The sequence below is a fragment of the Vipera berus genome, assembly GCF_964194415.1.
Source record: "Vipera berus genome assembly, chromosome: 12".
Classification (NCBI taxonomy): Eukaryota; Metazoa; Chordata; class Lepidosauria; order Squamata; family Viperidae; genus Vipera; species Vipera berus.
In genome coordinates, this window is record NC_138215.1 from 2,154,696 (window position 1) to 2,171,599 (window position 16,904).

At 40.8% G+C, this 16,904-nt stretch overlaps 1 protein-coding gene across 4 annotated transcripts in view; it reads left to right on the forward strand.

Annotated features, from left to right (window-relative positions):
- The window catches only part of PIAS1 (protein inhibitor of activated STAT 1), a gene marked incomplete at its 5' end in the record, with an annotated part of 79,611 nt that overhangs the window by 15,900 nt on the left and 46,807 nt on the right, over positions 1–16,904 (forward strand). Inside the window, one exon of one of the 4 annotated variants that reach the window (XM_081337336.1) lies at positions 5,321–5,348. The exons of the other annotated variants lie outside the window; for them this stretch is intronic. The remainder of the gene's footprint in view (positions 1–5,320; positions 5,349–16,904) is intronic. 4 annotated transcript variants of the gene reach the window in all.

Here is a 16,904-nt window from a genome sequence, read left to right on the forward strand (position 1 = left end):
AGTGATATGTAGATAAATGATATTGTTTATTTGGACTTGAGCAACATCCCTCCCCCAAAAGTCTCTGTGTAAACTGACTGGTGGAAGAATAGAGGCAGGTGTACACATAGTTCTTGCTGTGGATGGAAAGAATTGAAGAGTGGGGTTGTGAAAGAGTTCGTATTGTATCCTGTGACCTCCAGGGAGGAAGTGGAGAGGTTAATAGATTCATAGAAAATCAGATATGAGTTATGAAAACTAAGTAGGTTATGAAGAGCTGTAAAAAGGGTTTCTGAATAGATTTAATGGCAGAAAAATAGCAGACAAATTTTGTATGCTAGAACAAAGAATCCTGCCATAGCGTAAATGTGTGTGTGGCTGCTATGGACAATATAAATTTTCTGTTGAACATCATTAGAATAAAAATGCAAGCAAAATTGCTAGTTTATTAAGTATTAATAGAAAAGTATGGCACAGTTTTGATCAAACTAGTCCACAATAAAGTCCAGGGAGATTTCGTCCCAGGGGTTCATCGGGTTGGCTACCGGCTGCAGCAGCCTAGGGGGTTTCCTGGTCATCCGTTTCATTGATGCACGCACGGGGCAGCTGGCCATGTACACTTCTGTGTCCTTTTTCATTTTGGGCCACCAGAATTGTCTCTTCACTAGGTACAGGGTCTTCACAAATCCAAAATGTCCTGCTGTTCTGGAGTCGATACTCCTCTGTAAAATCCAGGTCTGTTGACAGGCTGAGACATATATTTTGGTGCCTTTCCATGCTAGCTCCTCCTTCACAGATAGGTTGTCTTTGTGCTGCTGGAATCACTCATCTCTTACTAGGGCATCTTTTAAGGGTTGCATTATGTCCTGGGTTGGTTCCTGCCGAGGTGTTGGGTGAGAGTTGGTGCTGAGCACTGCTCGGATAGGATGATGGATATCACCACTGCCTCTTGGGCACTATTGTATTTCAGCATATGGGAGAAGGCATCTGCAAGGAAGTTTTTCCCTCCTGGCAGATACTGGAGAGTGAAATTGAACCAGTTAAAGTATTGGGCCCACTGGATCTGTTTAGGGGATAGTTTCCTGGGGGCCTTTAGTGCTTCTAGGTTCTTATGATCTGTTCAAATCTTGAAGGGGATCTTGCTACCCTCCAGGTTCTGCCTCCAGGTTAAGAGAACCCATTGGACTGTAAGCCTCCTTTTCCCAGATTGCTGAGCACCTTTCAGTGTCGGACAGCTTGCGAGACGTGTAGGCACAGCGTTGCAACTCCCTTTTGGCATTCCTTTGAAATAGGACTGCTACTACTGCTGCATCACTGGCATCAGCCTGTATCACAAACGGTTTCTCTGGGCCAGGGTGCTTCAAGACCAGCTCCACAGCGAACAGGGACTTCAACTTTTCAAACGTGTCTGTGGGTGGCTTTTGGTTTCATTCCCCCCCACCCATTTTTAGCAGATTGGTGATCGGTAGGGCTATCTGCGAAAAAGTGGGGATGAACTGGTAGTAAAAGTTTGCAAAACCCAGGAAATACTGCAGTTGCCTCCTGGTTCGAGGGGGCTCCCACTCCAGTATTGCCTTCACCTTGCTAGGCTCCATGTCCACTCCCTCATTGGAGATCCGGTATCCCAGGTAGTCTAAGCGAGTCTTGTGAAATTCACACTCAGAAAGCTTCATGTAAAGTTGGGCCTCCTGCAGTTTTCTGAGTAAGGCTCAGACGTTTGTCTGGGGTCTCGGTGTATATTAATATATCATCCAAGTACACCAAGATTCTCTTGTACAGATGCTGTGCAGGACCTCATCTATCAGTTGCATGACCAGAGCAAGGGCCCCTTGCAGCCTGAAGGACATTACTCAGAACTGATAGCAGCCTAGGGGGGGCATTAAAGGCCATTTTTCACTCATCCCCCTCCTTAATCCTCACTTGGTAGTACGCCTCCTGCAGATCCAGCTTCATGAACATTTTTCCCTTTGCTAAATAGCCTAGCATGTCCATCATAAGGGGGAGAGGGTATATGTTCTCCACACATATGTCGTTCAGGACTTAATTGATGCATAGTCTAAGGCAGGGGTCTTCAAACTTGGCCCTTTTATGACTTGTGGACTTCAACTCCCAGAATTCCTCAGCCAGTGTGCCTGGCTGAGGAATTTTGAGAGTTGAAGTCCACAAGTCATGAAAGAGCCAAGTTTGAAGACCCCAGGTCTAAGGGATCCATCCTTCTTTTCTTTGAATAGCACCGGGGCTGCTATCCTTGATTATGCTGGCTGGATGAACCCTCTCGCTAGGTTCTTATCTGTAAATGCTCGGAGTGGGTCCATCTCTGTGGGGGTGGGGGTGGTCAAAGAGTTCAATTTTGGCTTGGGCAGTTGGGCTCCTGGTATGCTCTCTTATCGTACAGTCACTGGGTCAGTGAGGTGGGAGCACATCTGATTCCTTTTCGCTAAAGACCTCAGCTGGGTCACAATACTCTGCTGGAATCAGTGGCTCTAATCCACTGTGTCCTCTTAGTGAATTTGCGATTTCTGCTTTCACTTTTCTAGCCACAGGCCCAGAGGTGGTCTTTTGCACTTTCCCTGGCTCTTGCCTACTAATGGCTCTCCTCTGCATCTGCCACCTTTCTCTATCCCAGCTCACAGAGGGTTTCCACTTTTTCTACCACGCTAGTCCTAGGACCATGGGCTCAGTCATCCCGGGGACTACGATAAATCTAATAGTCTCTACAGGAGTCCCTGCTTAGAGCCAAACTGGCTCAGGCAGGCAGGGGGTTGGTGCCCCCCCCCATTATTGACCCATCTAACGGAAAACGCCATGGGTCAACTCAAGCTTTCTCAGCCTCAGTCCCAGCCTCTCCACCAGCTGGGTGCTGACCGCACACCAGGTGCAACCCGAGTGTAGCAGCGCTTGCCCCCGAGGAGGGCACCACAGTCTCCACTCTGGCTGTGATGGGGATGACGGTGCCACTTACCTTCAGGTTGTCTTCCCTCTCGCTGTCGCTCTTGTAGAAGACCAGACCTATTCAGGAGTTGGTTGGGGTTCCCTCCTCCTTGCTGGATGGAGGAGAGGACTCGGCAACTTGCCACCCCACAGGTTCTTCTCTTTCGGGTTTGCTGGGGTCCTCTTCTTGGGTTGGCTGGCGGGCGGAGGAAGGGTTGCTGGTTCTGGTGCGAAGTGCTTGGCTGCTTGGTGGCCACCCTTACTGCAGCAGAAGCAGGCTCCTGGGGCTTGGCGAGGTTTGCCTCCTCTGGTCGAGGGCCCGTCCCCCTTTCCTCCCCCCAGGGCCTGGGCATCTCTCAGGCGCTCTGTGGAATCAGCTTTCCTGCATGGTGAATTCTCGGAACTCCATCAGGTTGATCTCCACTTTGCTGGCCACTCGGAACCAAGCTTGCAGGTTTTCGCAGTTCTGGTACAGTTCTCGGTCTAGTCCTCCTCGGAAGTAGGAGAACAGCAGTCGCTCGGGCAAGTCAGGAAGGCGGCTGGCTAGGCCACCTGGACGTACTCCACCACTGGCCATTTCCCCTGCTTAAGGGTTCAAAAGCGGGACTCGGCTTGCTGGGCCACCATCTAGATACAACAGAAGCAGTTCTAGGATTTTTTTCCCCGCGAAAGCCCCAAAGGTAAAACCCCTTTTCCCCTGCCAGGCCACCCGCAGTTCACCAATTGGGTTCACTTCTTTTGTTTTGGGGAAAGACTGTGCTGCACAAACATTTCATAACTTGACCTTGGTATCTACCATCTGGCCAGCAACAGAAGACACCCTTGCATTCCGGAACTTCCCTCCCTCCTTAGGAATTTGCCCACCCCTTGCTGTTTGGCAAAATGTGAGCGAGAGCAGGTGCAACTATGGAGTTGAGTCAGGTTTGACACATGCACTCCCAGAATAACATCTTTTTATCTCTTAAATACTTGAAAAAAATCCAATTTTTCTTCTTCTTAGGAAATGGAAGCTAATGAATAGGTCCATTTTTTTAGTACCCAACAACTGTGGACAGTAGAGAACTGACTTGAAATTGCTAAACACATCCTTTGGGCTTGTATATGTTCAGATACAAAGAAAATGCTATTCATAAGCTCCATCGCTTGTGGCAGTGGTTCTCAACCTGTGGTCATTGGATCCCTGGGGGGAACTACAATGTTGTCACAGAAATGTTATGATTTAAATCTTGAGTTAAGTCTTGGGGGTCTGTGCCCATGATCCGGGCTACAAAAATATTTAAAGGGGGTCTATGGTGAAGAAAAGGTTGAGAAACACTGACCTATGGTGATTATTAAAGGCTAGAGCAACAGTGCTGAAACTACAGTTTCCAGAGTCCATTGAAATTGGGTGACCAATATAGTTTAATGAATAAATAATAAATAATTGACAGACCAATAGATGCAATGATTTGCTTCCTAACTAATGGCACTATTCCCTCTGTCAATGACTGGGGAGACAGAACATGAATATTTAAGTAACAAAAACAAAACTAATCTGAATATCCTTTTTCTTTTGGTGTTTTGTCTTGATTCCTGTGCATTATTTTAATTCTCTGCAAAGGCACTCCACAGTGTATTTGTCAGGCCTTTGTCTAACACTAATGTATTTTTCTGCAATTTCTCGTCCTTAAACTAGACTAACAAATAGAGTTAAACAGCTCCCATCTGCCTGGCTAAATTTGATCGGGATAGTAAAGATTGAAAATGCTAGCAGAGTTGACTAGCACTAAACTGAAGACTGTTATATTCCGCAACCTTGTTTAATATCAAAGATAACCATAAAATTCAGACAGTAAATAAATCTTCACTTGCAAATCAATATAGGCATTCATCATTACATTTCAGGGGCACAGGGAGAGTATTCTTGACATAGCCCCATTGAAATGAAAAGCAGTAGTGCTGGAATTCATCTATTCCATTAATTTTAAATGAAGCTTAAAACCAACTTGAATTGTTGCAAAAAGACTGGTTTGCTCCCGAGGCAAGCAGAAAAATTTATCTTGGATAGTGAATTTGGTAACACCAAATATGCATAATATAATAGCCTATTAACCCCAGCATCCCTCAAAGATGGCACCAGCCTAGACACTGGCACCACAGAACCTTGGCTGATATAAATTAAGGCATTGCTCTGTTTGTTTTTGATCTAATATGATGTGAGAATGCATTTCCTACACATTAGCAATATGCCTAAACCAAGCCCAGTCGCTTCTTCACTAACTTGCCTGGATATCTCGCCTTGCCGTTCATTGTATGAAAGGAGAGGAGGGACTAATAAGCACCGGGTACTCTTAATATAGCTTCCCCCCCTCTCTTTCCGACCCCTGAATTTTGAATTACATCATCGAGGAAAGTTGTCTTTGTTTTTCAGGTGAAAGAGAAAGAAGCTGCTAGAAGAGGTAGGATGGAACAATTTGATTTATTTTTAGCTTAGCACCCTCAACAGCTGTTTTGAAACAAACGTTTTGTAGGTATTGTAGGCTTGATTTTGATATCTGAAACCTGTTTAGGTTGCCTTGTTACAAGAATGGGCTATGTTGTTAGGAAAGCTCAGGAAGGTTTTATTTGCTATGGACAGTATTTGTAAATCATCATATCCTGCATAGAATTTCAGGGTCCTAAGAGTTCATTTGTTCTTCCCATTTGGTGAATGGAATGTGTCACTTCTTAATCTTCAGTGTTAGAACTCTGCATGTTGGTATTTTGCATCTTGTGTTCTTAAAATGTTGTTTTCAGAATCCATCCAGCATCTTCTGTATACAAGCTAGAGGGAAAATAACTACATCCTTCTATGATACAACCAACCAAAGCACTCATTAGACTGATCCATTTTGTTCTAGTTTTATAATTTGGAGTACATCTCAAAACTTAATTGGATGTGGGAAGATAGTAGGCTTTGTAGCACTGAAGAAATAATTTGGAAAGACTGCTTTGGAACACATGGGGGTACAAGTATCATCACTCTTTTCCTTGTGATTTCTAGGAAAAGATCCAAAACTTTAAATACCGGTAGTAGTGAACAGGTGCTACATTTGTGCCCTGAATGCTCTGAAGCATCTTCCTGGAATTAATTTTCTATAGAAAATCCTGCAGAAGATACTTTTGGAAGGACAACATATTCCTTACCTGGGCCTTTTATATTTTTGCTTGTCTGAAAGGAACAGTCTTATTTTTTCTTCAGCTAACTGTCCCTAAAGAAAATTGATTTTCTTTACCATCCCCATACCAACTTTCAGATTCTTGGCATTTCAAAATCATAAGGCAAAGAAAGATTAACATTTGCCTGGCATGAATTCAGATGTCCATGAATGCTTTGCTTTACAACTTTTCAAGATTTTATAGTCTGTTTGTAATAACATTTACTTGCTAATTGATTGATTTAAGGCTGCCCAACTCCAGAGTGATTCTGGGTGCATTACACCACAAAAGAAACAACAATAGACAAAACAAATCATGATTATCAACACTAACCAAACTCTACGTATTGTTCAAAATATATCACCAGTGACTAATTCACAGCTAGGAGAAGGCCACATTTTTAAGCACTTGTGGAACACTATTAAGATAGGAGCTAAACAGATTTCTGGGGCATATTGTGACAGAGAAGGTACATTTCCTGGGTCCCAATAGATGGCATTGTTTAATAGATGGGACCTGCAATTCATCACCTTTGTCTAATCTTACAGATAAACAGAATCCAGGAAGCTAATTTGTCAAATAATTAGGCCCTGTGCCATAGATTATAACGAGCACTTTCAATTGCATCTGGAAGCTCACCAGGTACCAGCCCAGCTCATAGAGCAGTGGTGACAGATGGGCATTCGGAGGCATGTCCATTACTCCACATTCTGCTGTAGCTTCCAAAAGGTCTTTAAACATCAGTCCCATATAGAACCATTGCATTGACCCAACTGGGCAGTGAATAAGTCATGAGGGACCAACTGAAGGGATAAGTTGTTTTTTTCCAATTCTTTTGATTTCCCCCCCACTAGGATTAAATAATGTTTCCTTGTTTTGTTAAGTTCCATCTTTAAGTCTCTATTCTCAATTCTATATCCATTTATCTGTTTTATCTGCTGCTCCTCTATTGTTATTTTCTGGGAATTTTTTTGTTGTAGAGTTAACTTAGAAATAGATTGATTTATATTTTCAAAGTTATTTTGGATTTCTTTGTGGTTTAAAGTCATTGTTGTTTGAATTAGTTGCAGTATACTATATATATCTCCTCCTGTGAAGTATTTATGTTTTCTTAATATGTCCTTTCTACATGTGTCTGATCCATGATGGCCAAGAATTTGAGTTTTTCTCTTTCTTTCTTTTCTCTGAAAATAGCTTTAGAGTCCCAATTAAATAGATATTTGTAACCCAAATATCTGTTCAAAAAAGTTTTTTCCTGAAATTTATAATTCTCTCTTCGTCTACAGCCCAGATTATTATCTTTTTTTGTCACAGCCGTTCTTTGTTGTTAAAAATTTGAAGGTCACAAATACAGATTAGCTTTTCTCAGGTTTTACCAAGTCTTATATTAAAGTTATATCTGTCATAGTCTTCATCCACCACTAGGTGTCAGCAGCTCTTTGTTTTTCAATTTCCAAAATAAACAATTATCTTGAAAATGAGAGTCTTAACCATTCAAACAATTTTAGAGTTATCCAAATTTAAGTATTTGATACTATCTACTATTTTTTAACATATTTTACTTTCAATACATCCATTTCTTCTTTACTATGGTTATATAACATCATTTCTGATTTTTCCCAGTTTATTATAATCACAATCTATTTCCATAGTTACCATTACATGATCTGATATTTTGATTATTTTTATCTATGCTTTCATTATTTTAGATAACATTTCCGATGTTACAAATGTATAATCTATTCCTGTAAAATTTTTATGTCTACTAGAAAAATATGTATTACTCTTTTGATTGCTATGTAATTCTCTCCAAAGATCTTTTAATCTATTTCTATTAATAAATTTTCTTAAATCTGTATTATTATACTTTATTTCTGTTTTTGATGGATTAGATTTATCAATTCCTGTAGCCATAACCATATTATAATCACCTGCCATTATCACATAACCTTTTTTCTTCTATTTCTTTATATACCCTATTATAAAACTCTCTTTGTTTTGTATTAGGTGCACACAAATTTGCTAAAGTGACCTCTTGTCCATAAATCAAGCCTTGAATTATAAAAACTCTTCCCATATCATCCCTTTTATGGCTTTTATCTTAAATTCACATTTTTTAGCTACCATGACTGCTACCCCTCTTACTTTTGATGTACCAAATGTCTTTTCATATATATCAGCCCAATACAAACTAAGTTCATTCACCCCTTCTTTCTTTTGATGTGTTTCTTGTAAAAATGCAATATCTTATTTTCTCTTTGTTAATTAATTTTTCAATTCTTGCTCATTTATATTTCCCCCCCCCCCCAAGCCATATACATTCCATGTAGCTACCTTCAACGATTTCCCCATCTATTCCTTATATTACATATTCCCTTTGGTCTTCATATGTGCTCTAACATAAATCTTACAAAACTAAAACTACAAAGTAAGCATATTGTCCCAAAATATAAATAACCTCTTACCCACCCATGTACATGTATATTGTCCCCCTTCCCTTCTTCAGGAGATCTTCCACCTCTCTACCACTTCAGGCCTCCAGGGGGGGAAGAGGAGCCATCCCTGCATGGACTTTGGTTGCCCACTCCACCTCCCTTGACCATCTTTACCCTTAATTTCTACACCCAAACATATATTATAAAATTACAAATACTTATATTCTATCTCTACAACAAACTTGTAACTCTTGTTGCTTCATCCAGCTTCCCTTTCTCCTGTAGATCTTCTTTATTGATGATTTCATACTCCCTTAATTTCTTCATCGCTGCCTCCTTTGTTTCAACTCTGTAAAATCTTCCACCGTAAGAAAATCTAAAAAAACCCGGATATCCCCAGCTGTAGTTAATGTTATTTTTCTTCAATATTTGACAAACTTGATGTATCTCTCTCCTCCATTGTAAAGTCTCATTGCATAAATCTGGAAAAACTTGTATCTGATGCCCCCCAAACATTATAGATGATGTTTTGCAATTTGCACATCAATTGCTCTTTTTTTGCGTATGACCAGAGTCGCACCACAATATCTTTTGGCAAGTTTCTTCCCAACCTTTTTGGGCCGACTTTTATGTATTGCATCAATATCATATCTTGTAAAGGGAATATCTGGGAGGATCGAGGTAGCCCAATCCAGTACTGCTTGAATAAATTTTGCTTCATTTTTTTCACTTTTCTCCGGATATCCACATATACGTAAATTTGATCGGCACTGGCAATCACATATCTCAATCAAATTCTTTTTCACCTGATGCATCATAGTTGTCTGACTTTTTAACACCTTATCATGTTCTCCCATCTGAGTCTTCACTTCTGTAATATTTCGTGTCATATCCTGATTTTGTTTCGCCAGATCTGTTATTCTTACATCCATATTATCGATTTTATCTTTTATTTGCTTCAAATCCTCCTTTATATTTGTCTTCATTTCTTTTACATTTATCTTCATTTCTGTTGACTCTTGTAAGAGAATATCAAATTTATCTGGTTGAGTCTATGACTTCTCAGGCGATTTTTTCCTCACATCCACTCGAATCAGACATGAATCTAAAGGTCTAAGCCTGCTTTGGGTCTTTGCCAAACACTTTCTGCACTTTGGCTGCGTTTTGACATCCAACCACCAAAAAGAGCTCTTAACCTTCTAAGAATTTTTACACAGTCTATAGTCCATACACTTCATTTCCTCCCTTTATCTTGTCCTTATCAACTTATCTCCGTGAAAGCAACATGATAGAAATAAAAAAATCCAAAGGCAGCAACTATTTTTTATTACACACGCCTTATCAAGGCTCTGTCTTAAAAGTGTTTAATATTTTCACTTTCTCCAGATCAAAACACTTCGACTGAAAGGAGGGAGTAACGGGCTTTCACACTGTACACTTATAAATCAGCTGTTATCTTTTCAGCTGTACTCCTTTAAACTCTCTCCAAATTCTTTCTCCTATCAGTCTTCAATGATAGGGCTCCTCCTCTCCCCATCACCCTTCAAAAGCCTCTCAAGTCTCTTAGTCAAACATCCAAATTCAAAGCTTCTCTGGGAAAAAGTCCAAAACCGAATTAAACACAATCCAAGCTTAAGGAGGAAAGCAAGGGAAGTAACTCACTTTTCATAATCTCTTAAATTTTCATAGTCCTTAATTGGGTGTTATATTTCTTAATCAATTCTCTGCGATGGTCCAGAGGAGGCAGAAATTCAGTGTCTGTCGTCCATCCAAGCTAGCTCCTCCCCCCCAGTGTTTATACAAATAATAATAACAGTATATAACATCTTTTCTAACCAGCTTATATTTCAGTTGTATTTGCAATTAAGGTCTTCTTATTGAATCAATGTAGATCCTGTTTTTCAAGCTCTTATTTAAATTTAGTTTCCCATCAGTATTCAAAATATTCTTGTCAGTTATGATTTTCTCAAAATTAGTTGCATTTAAGTGTCCAGAGAGTTTACTGACATAAGCCATCCCAGTATTTTTACATTTCCCATATCATAAAAAGTGTTATTCTAATTATAAATCATATCCCTCTTAGTATAAAATCTATTTATATCCAAAAGTTATCTATTCTTTTAACAGTATTCAAACAAATGTTTGGTCATGTAATACCCCATCTGATAGGTCAAAACATCTGTTCTCTAGCCGCCTTCCTTTGCCAAGCCACTTTCCAAGTCTCTGTATTCAAATCACCAAGGAATTCTTTCTGTATTTTTATGTATGTTGTTTGGAATGGGGGAAACAATTTAGATGGAGTATTTTTGAGGGGGAATTTCGCCCATTTGTATTCATTAAACCACTCCCACTTTCCTTCTCCCCCAGCTTCTCTTTTCATTTTTTTGTCTTCCAAATTCTAGTGATTCTCCTAACAATTTTATAATCCATTTTATCAGATCTTCTTTCCTGTCCTCGGGTGTATTTTGAAGTCCTGAAAGATAAGGTGCATTTTCTATTTTCAGTATTATAACAAAATCTTGTAGATTTTTCTTTGCCTATGCCAGACTGTAATTCTCTTCATTTATAGCCTCCAACTTTTGGTCATTTTCCTCTGGTTTATGTTCTGTTTTCTGACTTGTTTGTTCATTCTTTGTCCTCATTTACTGAGAGTTTTTTAATTGTAAGCTTAGATTAAGGATTTGCTCATTTATGTTGTTTAGATTGTTTTTATTCTCATCATGTTTTGTTCTTGTGTCTTCTTTATGTGAAAGAATTGTCTTTTGAATTGATTGCAGCATAGCATGCATTTTCTCCTGGAAGGTGTTTGCCTTGTCTTGTCACTCCTGCAGATCCCTGATATACTGGGCTGGGGGCTTCAGATGAGAATATTGGATGTGGTTTTCTACCACTTTTGGTTAGATATGCAGCATCCATTTTATCTCCCTCCTCCAGATATTCTATCAAAAATACCATAATCCCTGAGGATTAGCCTTAACTAATACAACTAGTCTTAAGGTCCATACAGCAAAGTCTTGTATAGTTCTTATAGTCTTTATGTATAGCCTTTATAATCCAATGTGTTCCCAGTTGTTAATCCACCACTAAAAGCAATGTTTTATAACAATTCTTCTACTCGGGGGTACAACAATTATCAATCAGCCAAAGTTTGCAGTTCAAAATGTTCAACCACCTAAGAGCAGTCCAAGAGCCTCCCCGCTACAAAAGTAGCCAAAAGTCAAGGTTTTTCTTTCTCTGCAAATAGTTCTTAAGCTTAGAAATCAAAGCTCAATAGATGTTAATAATCCAATAATTGTAGTTCTCACTCTGTGGTAGATAGCCCAATGTATTTTCCTCTGTTCCCAGCTGTTCTCTATTAAACTAAGAGTGACTGGGGTTCAAAGGAACAAGTTGTTATCTGTTTCTGAGGATCTTGCCAGTTTCTCAGTCAAGACAGTTGTAATGCTATACTCTGATCTACCACTACATATCATAAGATATTCATTTTCCGATTTTTAAAACAAAAAATTATTTTCTTGTAGTTTTATCCCAATACTCTTTCAAAGAGAAAATCTTAACAATTTCCTCAGTTTTGTTTGTGCAAACTATAGCTTTATATTAGTTCTACTTCAATATATTTCTGTCCCCATAAAAATTAAAATGCCACTTCCATCTATGGAAGGGTGGGGCTGTAATCCCCTTCTCACTTTTGGAGATTTTTTTTTGCTTCTTGGGGGCCTTTTCCAGGCAATCCAGTTGAAAAATAGAAGAGAAAAGATTGATATTCTCCCCCAGTTCCAAAAACATTGTTCACTATCAGTTCTAGTTGGTGCTTTTTTGCTTCAATTGTCTGTAGCTTGGGCTAGTTGCGGAAGTGCAGCTAGCCTTTCTCCTGCCGGTTTGGAGGGCTTTCCCCAGATTGATGGGGGTCCCCTCCTTCATTGCCTCTCTGGGGCGACTTTATACCCATTTAGGGTCTCCTGGCAGGGCGAAACCAGCTGTGGGGTGCGGAGTCCCGCAATCCCTCAGGTGCGTCACTACGATGCAAACCGGAAGTCTGTATACCTTTGTTCTTAAGGTTTGGTCTTGTGCAACCAGGATTAGCGCTTCTGTCTATTTCTTCAATTTTCCTGCTCTTAGCCTTTGCCAAGTCTTGTTATTATCTGCTTTGCCTGCTATTCTTTTTTTAATGTACTAGACATATAAATTCTTTGCATTGCCAGTCTACTTTTTATTCTTCATTTGGTCTTTCTTATACTCTATGCCAGTTTGGTTTCTCCAAGACTCAGTAAGCCTTCCTGGCATTCTAGCTTCAGTGTATTTTCTTAAGTGTCCTTCAGATAATCTTCCAGAGGACTTTTTTTTCTTCCAACTGGTATACTTGCAACATTCCAAACCCACCTATTTTTCTTGGTAAATAGAGTCTGTCAGCATCGCTGTGTGGATGAAGGGCATAATTGTCATTATTTTCCTTTCTTCCTATCCATCCTTTTTAGTTTTGCTTGAGTCCAGTCCACTATTCCAGCTATGTACCTAATAACTAGAATTGTCCAGATGTTAATTGCCTTGATGGTATTTCTTCCACTGGAATGTAAGATCTTTTTTATTCCAAGATCATTTACTAATGATATATTCACTTCTACCCTTTTTCGATTTCCGGGTGCCAGATGTTGTCAGCTTGAAAGATGCCCAGGTATTTGTAGTGATTGTCTTCATCCAGACTCTTGATGTTATTTCCATAGGATAGCTTGATTCCTTCAGTTTTCACTATTTTTCGCCTATTGATGGTGAGGGTAGAATTTGTCCAGCCCAAATTCCATTGCAATATCTTGGCTGTATACATGGTCATGTTGAGCAGTGATTCTATTTCAGATGGTTTTCCTCGATATAACAGAATAACAGAGTTGGAAGGGACTTGGAGATCTTTTAATCCAACCCCTTACGTGGGACCCTATATAGCTATTCCCAGAACTGCACTTTTTCTTTTTTTTTGTCAGGTGCTGGCTGGTTTGTTGCAATCTTTTCCATTCTGAAATTGGAGATTCTGCCTAAGTGCAATTTGAGCTGATATCTGCTGATCTTGGCTACAGCTGTTATTCACTGCCTTATTTCCAGCATCCTTCTACTCAGACTGAATTAGCCCAATTGTTTCCCAGAAGAGGATAACAATTTAAACACAGAAAATACTATTATATAGTTCGGCATGTGATTAATCATGAAGTTAGTTGAAGCAAAACACCTACAGGAAAAATTCTACCCAAAAGCACAGCACTGTAATCAATCACAAACTGGAGGCCAGAACAAATAAACATGCATTTTCCCAAAATGATGGAGTCGCGGAAGAACGTTCCAGGGAGCAAACACAGGGAAGCCCTGGCCTCCACTACCTGCCATCTCAGCAGTCTCACAGAATTTGTAGGCAAAATCTCAAATGCTCTCTTAAAAGCTGTAGTGGACTTTCCACGATCTCAAAGATTAGGCTGCTTATATAGTAACCTAGTCTGCAAAATAAGTGACTTTTGAGGCTGCTGCAGGAAATAAAGAGAGCTAAAGACAAGCAAAGAAGAGGCTGATTTTTCTAGCAGAAGCTTAGCTTCTGCCTTCAGTTCAAATGGATTGAGATGCCCATCTCTCCTTTAGCAGCTTTTTCACGCTTATGTGTGGAATCCCAGAGTGACCATAACAACTTTCATGTAAAAATATTTTTAAAAGAATGCCATTGGCACAGTTGACCATGGAATATGGCTCAGGTAGCAACTGGACTCTTCAGTGGGGAAGCCAGGTTCGCTTGACAATCGTGTTACTAATTTACCAAATACAGGGATTCCCTTAACAAATGGGGCAAGAAAAGTTGTGAAGTGGGGCAAAACTCATTTAACAAATTTCTCACTTAGCAACATAAATTTGGGGCTCAGTTGTCGTAAGTTGAGGACTATCTATACATACACTTACCACGCTTTTAATGGGAAACTTGTGCCTGTTTCACTAATCTCTACACTGTTCTATCCCCTCCTGTCCCTCTGCTTGTCTCAAAGAAGCCTCTCCTCTTCTCCGTCCCCTTCTCGTTCCCTGTTGTCTTTTTTTCCTTTCCCTTTACCTCCAAAACCTCCTTTTATATCCTCTCCTCTCCCCCCCCCCCCACTTTTCGGTGCAGCTCCAGCTGACTCCTCTCCCCCAGGCTGTGCTTTGCTGCCGGAAGCACCGATCGGCTGGAGCCCTGCACCGATCTTGGGCGTTCAGCGGGGCCCTGGGAACACCACAGCGCCAGCTGACTCTCCCACAGGCCTGTGCGGTGCTGCTACCGCTTCAGCTCATCTCCCTGCTACACTTTTACACTTTTTTTTACAGTGCTTTTCAGTCTGTTGCACGCGTAGCACCTGCCAGGTGCCAAAGTACCCCCAGTGGTATGCGGAGCACAGGTTGAAAAGCACTGCTGCACAGTAACAGAAGCAATGGGATTGGTTCTACTTTTTCTTTGTTGCACAGGCAGGGATTATGGCATTAGAATTAGCTTTGTATAGCCCTTAGCTATTAAGGAAGTAAGCATTATGTACATTTTAAATAAATAAATGAGAGGCCTAAATGAAGCAGATTGAACCAGTTTGGCTTAGTGGTTAAGGGCACCAGGCAAAAAATTGAGAGACTGAGTTCTAGTTCTGCTTTAGGCACACAGGCAGCTGAGTGGCCTTGGGCCAGTCATTTTCAGCCTGAGGAAGGAGGCTGTGGCATGTCTGAAAACTTGCCAAGAAAACTGCAGGAATTAATCCAGGCAGTCACCAGGAGTTAACACAGAGTTGAAGGCAGAAAAATAAAAATAAAAAATGAAGCAGATGGAAGTCATCAGATACTTTGCCATCCATCTCCAGATATCAGAAATGCTGGTGAATAACTTGGCTTTATCTGCCAAGAGGGTGAAAATTGTCTGGAGCAGACAAAGACAGCAGAAGAAGTGAGGTGATTCTGCAGCTGAATAATGCAATTAGTCCCACACAGAATTGCCTATTGCAGCTAAACAGGACGTGCTTACTGGATAATGTTTACATTAGAAGGTGTTGACTGCGTGCAACAAGTAATATTGGAACTGGCTGAAAGGGTTAGTATAATCGACAGTTTGAATAGTCTGCCTCCTTTCTTGCTTCCCTCCAATTTGTTTGCCTCAGTATACAAAACATGTCTTTATGACTCATTGAATAAAATGAGGCTCCTCAAAAATAACAGCTCTGCTGACGGTGGAAATTCCTATTCATAATCAGTGATATCATGATAGGCGGGACATGATTGCAAAAATGCCTAGAGTTAAATCTCAGATAGGACTGAAAGTGCTGGAGCCTAGAATTGTTCAGTGCTTCAAATTCAATGACGAAAAAGTACTTTGGAGCATATAATTGTAAACATGTCTGGCTACTTAAAGCAGGCATTTCTTTTTCTGAATTCTCATGAGAAAAAGACATCTTTGGTTTCAGGAAAACATTTGTATTCTTATATTGTACAACCATCCTGGATTTATTATCCAAGTTCATTTGCATATCTTTTTGAAAAACTGAATTATGTCTGCCTTGAATTCCAGGCTAATGTACATCAGTTCTTAGGTAGGAAAAATTAGACATACGGGTACAAGGTAAGTGATGCCTCGCTCAGCAGGAGTACTTGTAAGAAGGACTTGGGTATCTAGGGGAACCTATACCAAGATTAAGCATAAGCCAGCAGTTGCAGTTGTCAAATCATGGGCTGTATCAACAGAGGTTTAATGTTGAGCTTACAAAAAAGGATAGTTTTGCTCTGTGCTGCACCGGTCAGATTTCATGTGGAGTGGTGGAGATGTCTTCTGGTTGGTGTCTGAGATGGCTGGCGGCGAAGGGAGTTGGAGTACCGCGGCCTCTCTGGTATGGTGACCTGGCCTGGTGGTGGAATGCGGACGCTGATGCCTCGGACGTTTGTGAGGCACAACCTAACTTCTGCGCCGCCAGAAATTGACTAGACCATGTTTTGTGGTTCTGTTGAATTACCATGGTCTTGGTTTCCCTTCCTGGCTGACTATCATCTGGTCCTTTCTACAATATGAAATCGAACTGTGTAACCGGAGCTCTCCTACCATTCTGTGACTCTACAGGCTTATCAGCCCTGATTTATTTCGCTGACTCTTTTGCTCTAACTCCCCCCTCTTTTCTCCTCTCCCCTATGGTTTTGGAAGGCCCGGGTTACAACCACTGTGGGAGAGTGGTTGAGACTTTACATCTGCTACCTCCTAGAGGTGAGAGCTCTAGGCGGTATTGCCTTCCCCGGTTGTATGTTCCAGGCTGCTCCCCGGTTCTGACCGTCGTGAGAGGGCGGGAATCGATCTGTCCCGGGGTTCCCCAGCTCTAGTGGCAGTGGAGCTGGGTTGGCACTCTGGACATTCTCCTT